We start from the raw sequence: 10,939 nt of genomic DNA on the forward strand, positions 1-10,939 counted from the left end.
CATGCTCCAATCTGCCTGAAACTTTACATGCATGATCAGATTCCTGCCCTGATCACATCCATATGATGAAATCCATTCACAGTCAGAGCGCCACCTGCTGGCAAAAGAAAATGTCATTTTTTACACTTTGATGTATTATTCTTTGCCTCTTGCTCAGATTCACCTCAAATGTGGTGACATAAACCTTAACATGTTGATGATGATTCACAGTGAAAATGGTGACGTGTCATCAAAAGGTGTGTCTGTGGCGGTGCGGCGAATTTTGATGTCTCGCCATGACGACTAAAATGTTTATATCTCAGCAAATCCTAATCGTATCTGCCCCAAACTTCATGTGCTGGACACCAGGCCCACTCTGAGGACATCCACACTCAAAATTTTAGGAAAAGTTGTAGCGCCACCTATTGATAACAAGAAGTTTAGAAATTACATTTGCACACACCATTGCTCCAAACTTTTTCATATCCTTCTGAAAATTGGTCAGCTGATTCATCACACCCTGACAATGCCAAAGTGTGAAGATTTTAGCATTTGATAAAATGCTGTTGCCGTGGCAACGTGTTGTTGTTGTGACAAACAAAGTAGTTTTTGACAGGCTTAGAATGCTCAACAGCTCACCAAAATTTACACACACATCACAGTCGTCTCAAGGAATAAGAATGTATGCATCTCTGCAGGGCATGTGCTATAGCGCCCCCTACAGTATGTTTAATAAACAGCCCCGGCAGCACGATTCACCGACATCCATAAAATTTGGGAGGCCAAAAGAGCACATCAGAACGCACAAAAAAGCCTCTTGGAGCCATCCCCTAAACTCAACAGGAAGTCCGCCATTTTGAATTAAGTGGATAAAATTTCTGTATTTTTTTCATTTTTGAGAGCGAACTCCTCCTCGGGGTTAAGGTCTAGAGAGCTGAAATTTTGCCAGGATATACAACACGATGTTATGATCAAAAGTTATCAAAGGATTCTTGCAGAGTCAAAGGGTGTGGACATGGCGACCTCCAGAATTTTGATGGTTCGCCATGAAACATCAAGTGCTACCTAACTATCCTCTGCATGCTCCAATCTACCTCAGACCTCACATGATTAAACACAGTCCTGTCCTGATCACATTTATTGGCTAAAATACATTCACAGCATCTACCATAGCGCCCCCTAAAAGAATTTAAAAAATAGCCTCCACACAGACTTTCACCTATGACTATGAAATTTGACATGCATATGTAGCACATCAGTGCAAACAAAAAAGTCTCTTGGAGTCATTCTCTAAACACAACAGAAAGTCAGCCATTTTGAATTAAATGTCAGATTTTTGGTGTTTTTGCTCATTTTCAACAATTCATTTGTCACTGGCAATAACTCCAAAACACCTGAATTTGGGAAAATATATAAGAAACGCCTTCAGGTTGCATATTTGCGAAAACTGTTCACAAAACTCAAAGGGCATGGCCATGGCGGCCAACTGAACTTTAATGTTACGCCATGAAGCAGGACGTCTTGTGTAAATCCCCTGTACATGCTGTAATCTACCTCAAACTTTACATGTTTGATCAGAGTCCAGTCCTGATGAGTTTCATAGACCACTATACAGTCACAGACATAGTGCCACCTGGTGGATGGACACAAAGTGCTGCAAAAATAGTCTGTACATGCTCCAATCTGTCTGAAATTTGACCTGAGTGCTCAGAATCCAGTCCTCGTTACATCCATGAGCCTAAATACACTTTGTCGCAGCATTGCCTGGTGGACATGCTTGGGGTCGCCGACCAGCAAGGATGCAAGGACCCGTCCAACGCTGCTCGCAGCTTTAATTATTATTATTATTCTGCCAAAACAACTGCATTTTTCAGGGCCTGAACATGCTCGAAAAGTCATGAAAATTTGCACACACATCAGAACTGGCGAAAAATTTCATATTTTTTAGGGCATGTGGAGGTGTGTGGCAAAATGGCTCCATAGCGCCCCCTACAAAATTTTAAAAAGTGTTATTAGGCCAACTCGGAGGGAATTTGGCCGAGAGCTAAAAAATTTGGGAGGCATATGCAGCACATCAGGAAACACAAAAAAGTCAATCACAGCCATGCTCTACACCCAACAGGAAGTGCGCCATCATGCGTTAACTGTACAAAATCTATGATGAACTCCTCCTCGGGGAAAAGTCTGAGCGATCTGAAATTTTGCCAGTACATACAGCAGACCTTCCTGAGAAAAAGTTATCAAAATCTTCCTCCATAGTTAAAGGGTGTGGTCGTGGCGGCCTGTCGAAATTTGATCCTTCGCCATGAAACAGGAAATGCTGTCTAACTCTCCTGAACATGCTCCGATCTGAATGAAACTTTACATGTATTGTCACAGACCTGCCTCGATGACATCCATACAGCAAGATTCATTCACAGTCACAGCGCCACCTTGTGGTATCAAGAATTTGACATTTTTTAGACTTTCATGTACTATTCTTAGCCTGTTGCTCAGATTCACCTCAGATGTGGTGACATAAGCCTGAACACATTGATGATGAAGCACAGAAAAAATGGTGACGTGTGATGAAAAGGCGTGTCTGTGGCGGGACGGCAAAGTTTGATGTTTCGCCATGAAAATTGAAGTGTTCATATCTCAGCTGCAAAGGATCCTATCTGCCCCAAACTTCATGTGCTGGACACCAGAACCAGTTTGAGGACATCCACACTGAAAAATTTAGAAAAAGTCATAGCGCCACCTCTTGGTAACAAGCAGTTTAGAAATTACATTTGCACACATCATTGCTCCAAATTTTGTCATATCATTCTGAAAATTGGTCAGCTGATTCTTCACCCCCAGACAATACCACAGTGTGAAGATTTTGATATTTGATGAAATGCTGTTGCCGTGGCAACGCGTTGTTTTTGTGACAAACGAAGTACTTTTTGACAGGCTTAGAATGTTCAGCAGCTCACCAAAATTTACACACACATCACTGTCGTCTCCAGGAATAAGAATGTATACATCTCTGCAGGGCATGTGCTATTGCGCCCCCTACAGTATGTTTAATAAACAGCCCCGGCAGCACATTTCACCTACATCCACAAAATTTGGGAGACATATAGAGCACATTAGAACGCACAAAAAGCCTCTTGGAGCCATCCCCTAAACCCAACAGGAAGTCCGCTATTTTGAATTAAGTGGACAAATTTTCTCTATTTTTTTAATTTTTGAGAGCGAACTCCTCCGAGGGTTTAACTGCTAGAGACCTGAAATTTTGCCAGGATATACAACACAATGTTATGATCAAAAGTTATTAAAAGATTCTTCCAGAGTTAAAGGGTGTGGACATGGCGACCTCCAGAATTTTGATGGTTTGCCATGAAACATCAAGTGCTATCAAACTATCCTCTGCATGCTCCAGTCTACGTCAGACCTCACATGATTGAACACAGTCCTGTCCTGATCACATTTATAGGCCAAAATACATCCACAGTATGTGTCATAGCGCCCCCTACAGAATTTTTAAAAATAGCCTCCACACAGACTTTCACCTATGACTATGAAATTTGGCATGCATATGTAACACGTCAGTGCAAGCAAAAAAGTCTCTTGGAGTCATTCTCTAAACCCAACAGGAAGTCCGCTATTTTGAATTAAATGTCAGATTTTTGGTGTTTTTGATCATTTTCAACAATTCATTTCTCACAGGCAATAGCTCCAAAACATCTGAAATTGGGACAATATATACGACACGCCTTCTGGTTGAGTATTTGTGAAAATTGTTCACAAAACTCAAAGGGCATGGCCATGGCGGCCAACTGAACTTTAATGTTACGCCATGAAGCAGGACGTCTTGTGTAAATCCCCTGTACATGCTGTAATCTACCTCAAGCTTTACATGTTTGATCAGAGTCCAGTCCTGATGAGTTTCATAGACCACGATACAGTCACACAGATAGCGCCACCTGGTGGATGGACAGAAAGTGCTGCATAAATAGCCTGTACATAATCCAATCTGCCTGAAATTTGACCTGTGTGCTCAGAATCCAGCCTTTGTGACATCCGTGGGCCTAAATATACTCTCAGTCGTAGCATTGCCTGGTGGACATGCTTGGGGTCGCCGACCAGCAAGGACGCGAGGACCCGTTCAACGCTGCTCGCAGCTTTAATTATTATTATTATTATTATTTGTCTCTCAGAACAACTGCATTTTTGAGGGCCTAAACATGCTCAAAAACTCATGAAAATTTGTACACACACCAGAACTGGTGAAAAATTTTATATTCTAAAGGAAATGTGGTAGTGTATGACAAAATGGCTCCATAGCGCCCCCTACAAAATTTTAAAAAGTGGTATTAGGCCAACTCGGAGGGAATTTGGCCGAGAGCTAAAAAATTTGGGAGGCATATGCAGCACATCAGGAAACACAAAAAGTCAATCACAGCCATGCTCTACACCCAACAGGAAGTGCGCCATCATGCGTTAACTGTACAAAATCTATGATGAACTCCTCCTAGGGGAAAAGTCTGAGCGATCTGAATTTTTGCCAGTACATACAGCAGACCTTCCTGAGAAAAAGTTATCAAAATCTTCCTCCATAGTTAAAGGGTGTGGTCGTGGCGGCCTGTCGAAATTTGATCCTTCGCCATGAAACAGGAAATGCTGTCTAACTCTCCTGAACATGCTCCGATCTGAATGAAACTTTACATGTATGATCACAGACCTGCCTCGATGACATCCATACAGCAAGATTCATTCACAGTCACAGCGCCACCTTGTGGTATCAAGAATTTGACATTTTTTACACTTTCATGTACTATTCTTAGCCTGTTGCTCAGATTCACCTCAGATGTTGTGACATAAGCCTGAACACATTGATGATGAAGCACAGAAAAAATGGTGACGTGTGATGAAAAGGCGTGTCTGTGGCGGGACGGCAAAGTTTGATGTTTCGCCATGAAAATTGAAGTGTTCATATCTCAGCTGCAAAGGATCCTATCTGCCCCAAACTTCATGTGCTGGACACCAGAACCAGTTTGAGGACATCCACACTGAAAAATTTAGAAAAAGTCATAGCGCCACCTCTTGGTAACAAGCAGTTTAGAAATTACATTTGCACACATCATTGCTCCAAACTTTGTCATATCATTCTGAAAATTGGTCAGTTAATTCTTCACCCCCAGACAATACCACAGTGTGAAGATTTTGATTTTTGATGAAATGCTGTTGCCGTGGCAACGCGTTGTTTTTGTGACAAACAAAGTACTTTTTGACAGGCTTAGAATGTTCAACAGCTCACCAAAATTTACACACACATCACAGTCGTCTCAAGGAATAACACTGTATGCATCTCTGCAGGGCATGTGCTATAGCGCCCCCTGCAGTATGTTTAATAAACAGCCCCGGCAGCATGTTTGACCTGCATCCACAAAATTTGGGAGGCCTATAGAGCACACCAGGACACACAAAAAAGCCTCTTGGAGCCATCCCCTAAACTCAACAGGAAGTCCGCCATTTTGAATTAAGTGGATAAAATTTCTGTATTTTTTTCATTTTTGAGAGCGAACTCCTCCTCGGGGTTAAGGTCTAGAGAGCTGAAATTTTGCCAGGATATACAACACGATGTTATGATCAAAAGTTATCAAAGGCTTCTTGCAGAGTCAAAGGGTGTGGACATGGCGACCTCCAGAATTTTGATGGTTCGCCATGAAACATCAAGTGCTACCTAACTATCCTCTGCATGCTCCAATCTACCTCAGACCTCACATGATTAAACACAGTCCTGTCCTGATCACATTTGCAGGCCAAAATACATCCACAGTATGTGTCATAGCGCCCCCTAAAAGAATTTAAAAAATAGCCTCCACACAGACTTTCACCTATGACTATGAAATTTGGCATGCATATGTAGCACATCAGTGCAAGCAAAAAAGTCTCTTGGAGTCATTCTCTAAACACAACAGAAAGTCAGCCATTTTGAATTAAATGTCAGATTTTTGGTGTTTTTGGTCATTTTCAACAATTCATTTGTCACTGGCAATAACTCCAAAACACCTGAATTTGGGAAAATATATAAGAAACGCCTTCAGGTTGCATATTTGCGAAAATTGTTCACAAAACTCAAAGGGCATGGCCATGGCGGCCAACTGAACTTTAATGTTACGCCATGAAGCAGGACGTCTTGTGTAAATCCCCTGTACATGCTGTAATCTACCTCAAACTTTACATGTTTGATCAGAGTCCAGTCCTGATGAGTTTCATAGACCACTATACAGTCACAGACATAGTGCCACCTGGTGGATGGACACAAAGTGCTGCAAAAATAGTCTGTACATGCTCCAATCTGCCTGAAATTTGACCTGTGTGCTCAGAATCCAGCCTTTGTGACATCCGTGGGCCTAAATATACTCTCAGTCGTAGCATTGCCTGGTGGACATGCTTGGGGTCGCCGACCAGCAAGGATGCGAGGACCCGTTCAACGCTGCTCGCAGCTTTAATTATTATTATTATTATTATTATTATTTGTCTCTCAGAACAACTGCATTTTTGAGGGCCTAAACATGCTCAAAAAGTCATGAAAATTTGCACACACATCAGAACTGGCGAAAAATTTCATATTTTGTAGGGCATGTGGAGGTGTGTGCAAAAATGGCTCCATAGCGCCCCCTACAAAATTTTAAAAAGTGGTATTAGGCCAACTCAGAGGGAGTTTGGTCGAGAGCAACAAAATTTGGGAGGCATATGCAGCACATCAGGAAACACAAAAAAGTCAATCACAGCCATGCTCTACACCCAACAGGAAGTGCGCCATGATGCGTTAACTGTACAAAATCTATGATGAACTCCTCCTAGGGGAAAAGTCTTAGCGATCTGAAATTTTGCCAGTACATACAGCAGACCTTCCTGAGAAAAAGTTATCAAAATCTTCCTCCATAGTTAAAGGGTGTGGTCGTGGCGGCCTGTCGAAATTTGATCCTTCGCCATGAAACAGGAAATGCTGTCTAACTCTCCTGAACATGCTCCGATCTGAATGAAACTTTACATGTATGATCACAGACCTGCCTCGATGACATCCATACAGCAAGATTCATTCACAGTCACAGCGCCACCTTGTGGTATCAAGAATTTGACATTTTTTAGACTTTCATGTACTATTCTTGGCCTGTTGCTCAGATTCACCTCAGATGTTGTGACATAAGCCTGAACACATTGATGATGAAGCACAGAAAAAATGGTGACGTGTGATGAAAAGGCGTGTCTGTGACGGGACGGCAAAGTTTGATGTTTCGCCATGAAAATTGAAGTGTTCATATCTCAGCTGCAAAGGATCCTATCTGCCCCAAACTTCATGTGCTGGACACCAGAACCAGTTTGAGGACATCCACACTGAAAAATTTAGAAAAAGTCATAGCGCCACCTATTGGTGACAAGCAGTTTAGAAATTACATTTGCACACACCATTGCTCCAAACTTTGTCATATCATTCTGAAAATTGGTCAGCTAATTCTTCACCCCCAGACAATACCACAGTGTGAAGATTTTGATATTTGATGAAATGCTGTTGCTGTGGCAACGCGTTGTTTTTGTGACAAACAAAGTACTTTTTGACAGGCTTAGAATGTTCAACAGCTCACCAAAATTTACACACACATCACAGTCGTCTCAAGGAATAACACTGTATGCATCTCTACAGGGCATGTGCTATAGCGCCACCTGCAGTATGTTTAATAAACAGCCCCGGCAGCATGTTTCACCTACATCCACAAAATTTGGGAGGCCTATAGAGCACACCAGGACACACAAAAAAGCCTCTTGGAGCCATCCCCTAAACTCAACAGGAAGTCCGCCATTTTGAATTAAGTGGATAAAATTTCTGTATTTTTTTCATTTTTGAGAGCGAACTCCTCCTCGGGGTTAAGGTCTAGAGAGCTGAAATTTTGCCAGGATATACAACACGATGTTATGATCAAAAGTTATCAAAGGATTCTTGCAGAGTCAAAGGGTGTGGACATGGCGACCTCCAGAATTTTGATGGTTTGCCATGAAACATCAAGTGCTACCTAACTATCCTCTGCATGCGCCAATCTACCTCAGACCTCACATGATTAAACACAGTCCTGTCCTGATCACATTTATAGGCCAAAATACATTCACAGCATCTACCATAGCGCCCCCTAAAAGAATTTAAAAAATGGCCTCCACACAGACTTTCACCTATGACTATGAAATTTGGCATGCATATGTAGCACATCAGTGCAAGCAAAAAAGTCTCTTGGAGTCATTCTCTAAACACAACAGAAAGTCAGCCATTTTGAATTAAATGTCAGATTTTTGGTGTTTTTGGTCATTTTCAACAATTCATTTGTCACTGGCAATAACTCCAAATCACCTGAATTTGGGAAAATATATAAGAAACGCCTTCAGGTTGCATATTTGCGAAAATTGTTCACAAAACTCAAAGGGCATGGCCATGGCGGCCAACTGAACTTTAATGTTACGCCATGAAGCAGGACGTCTTGTGTAAATCCCCTGTGCATGCTGTAATCTACCTCAAACTTTACATGTTTGATCAGAGTCCAGTCCTGATGAGTTTCATAGACCACTATACAGTCACAGACATAGTGCCACCTGGTGGATGGACACAAAGTGCTGCAAAAATAGTCTGTACATGCTCCAATCTGTCTGAAATTTGACCTGAGTGCTCAGAATCCAGTCCTCGTTACATCCATGAGCCTAAATACACTTTGTCGCAGCATTGCCTGGTGGACATGCTTGGGGTCGCCGACCAGCAAGGATGCGAGGACCCGTTCAATGCTGCTCGCAGCTTTAATTAGGGTCCGAGCACCGAGGTGCCGAGGACAGGCGGTGCAAGGGCACCGGCTGTCCAAGGCACCAACGGTGCCGTAGGACCCTATTGGAACCCTACGGTTTATTATTATTATTAGGGTCCGAGCACCGAGGTGCCGAGGACAGGCGGTGCAAGGGCACCGGCTGTCCAAGGCACCAACGGTGCCGTAGGACACTATTGAAACCCTACGGTTTATTATTATTATTATTATTATTATTATTATTATTTGTCTCTCAGAACAACTGCATTTTTGAGGGCCTAAACATGCTCAAAAACTCATGAAAATTTGTACACACACCAGAACTGGTGAAAAATTTTATATTCTAAAGGAATTGTGGTAGTGTATGACAAAATGGCTCCATAGCGCCCCCTACAAAATTTTAAAAAGTGGTATTAGGCCAACTCGGAGGGAATTTGGCCGAGAGCTAAAAAATTTGGGAGGCATATGCAGCACATCAGGAAACACAAAAAAGTCAATGACAGCCATGCTCTACACCCAACAGGAAGTGCACCATCATGCGTTAACTGTACAAAATCTATGATGAACTCCTCCTCGGGGAAAAGTCTGAGCGATCTGAAATTTTGCCAGTACATACAGCAGACCTTCCTGAGAAAAAGTTATCAAAATCTTCCTCCATAGTTAAAGGGTGTGGTCGTGGCGGCCTGTCGAAATTTGATCCTTCGCCATGAAACAGGAAATGCTGTGTAACTCTCCTGAACATGCTCCGATCTGAATGAAACTTTACATGTATGATCACAGACCTGCCTCGATGACATCCATACAGCAAGATTCATTCACAGTCACAGCACCACCTTGTGGTATCAAGAATTTGACATTTTTTAGACTTTCATGTACTATTCTTAGCCTGTTGCTCAGATTCACCTCAGATTTTGTGACATAAGCCTGAACACATTGATGATGAAGCACAGAAAAAATGGTGACGTGTGATGAAAAGGCGTGTCTGTGGCGGGACGGCAAAGTTTGATGTTTCGCCATGAAAATTGAAGTGTTCATATCTCAGCTGCAAAGGATCCTATCTGCCCCAAACTTCATGTGCTGGACACCAGAACCAGTTTGAGGACATCCACACTGAAAAATTTAGAAAAAGTCATAGCGCCACCTCTTGGTAACAAGCAGTTTAGAAATTACATTTGCACACATCATTGCTCCAAACTTTGTCATATCATTCTGAAAATTGGTCAGCTGATTCTTCACCCCCAGACAATACCACAGTGTGAAGATTTTGATATTTGATGAAATGCTGTTGCCGTGGCAATGCGTTGTTTTTGTGACAAACAAAGTACTTTTTGACAGGCTTAGAATGTTCAATAGCTCACCAAAATTTACACACACATCACTGTCGTCTCCAGGAATAAGAATGTATACATCTCTGCAGGGCATGTGCTATTGCGCCCCCTACAGTATGTTTAATAAACAGCCCCGGCAGCACGTTTCACCTTCATCCTCAAAATTTGGGAGACATATAGAGCACATCAGAACGCACAAAAAAGCCTCTTGGAGCCATCCCCTAAACTCAACAGGAAGTCCGCCATTTTGAATTAAGTGGACAAATTTTCTCTATTTTTTTAATTTTTGAGAGCGAACTCCTCCTCGGGGTTAAGGTCTGGAGAGCTGAAATTTTGCCAGGATATACAACACGATGTTATGATCAAAAGTTATTAAAAGATTCTTGCAGAGTTAAAGAGTGTGGACATGGCGACCTCCAGAATTTTGATGGTTCGCCATGAAACATCAAGTGCTACCTAACTATCCTCTGCATGCTCCAATCTACCTCAGACCTCACATGATTAAACACAGTCCTGTCCTGATCACATTTATTGGCCAAAATACATTCACAGCATCTACCATAGCGCCCCCTAAAAGAATTTAAAAAATAGCCTCCACACAGACTTTCACCTATGACTATGAAATTTGGCATGCATATGTAGCACATCAGTGCAAGCAAAAAAGTCTCTTGGAGTCATTCTCTAAACACAACAGAAAGTCAGCCATTTTGAATTAAATGTCAGATTTTTGGTGTTTTTGGTCATTTTCAACAATTCATTTGTCACTAGCAATAACTCCAAAACACCTGAATTTGGGAAAATATATAAGAAACGCCTTCA

The 10,939-nt window shown here is 42.0% G+C and overlaps 1 long non-coding RNA gene across 1 annotated transcript; it reads right to left on the minus strand.

The window, feature by feature from the left end:
• Window positions 1-1,341: 1,341 nt before the first annotated feature.
• LOC127532107 (uncharacterized) lies at window positions 1,342-8,873 on the minus strand. The gene is made up of 3 exons (XR_007939365.1): window positions 8,025-8,873; window positions 4,809-5,689; window positions 1,342-2,481 (listed from the first exon to the last, which is right to left on the minus strand). It is a non-coding gene; the product is annotated as an uncharacterized LOC127532107 (long non-coding RNA).
• Window positions 8,874-10,939: the final 2,066 nt, after the last annotated feature.

Source organism: Acanthochromis polyacanthus, chromosome 22 (assembly GCF_021347895.1).
Source record: "Acanthochromis polyacanthus isolate Apoly-LR-REF ecotype Palm Island chromosome 22, KAUST_Apoly_ChrSc, whole genome shotgun sequence".
Taxonomy (NCBI): domain Eukaryota; kingdom Metazoa; phylum Chordata; class Actinopteri; family Pomacentridae; genus Acanthochromis; species Acanthochromis polyacanthus.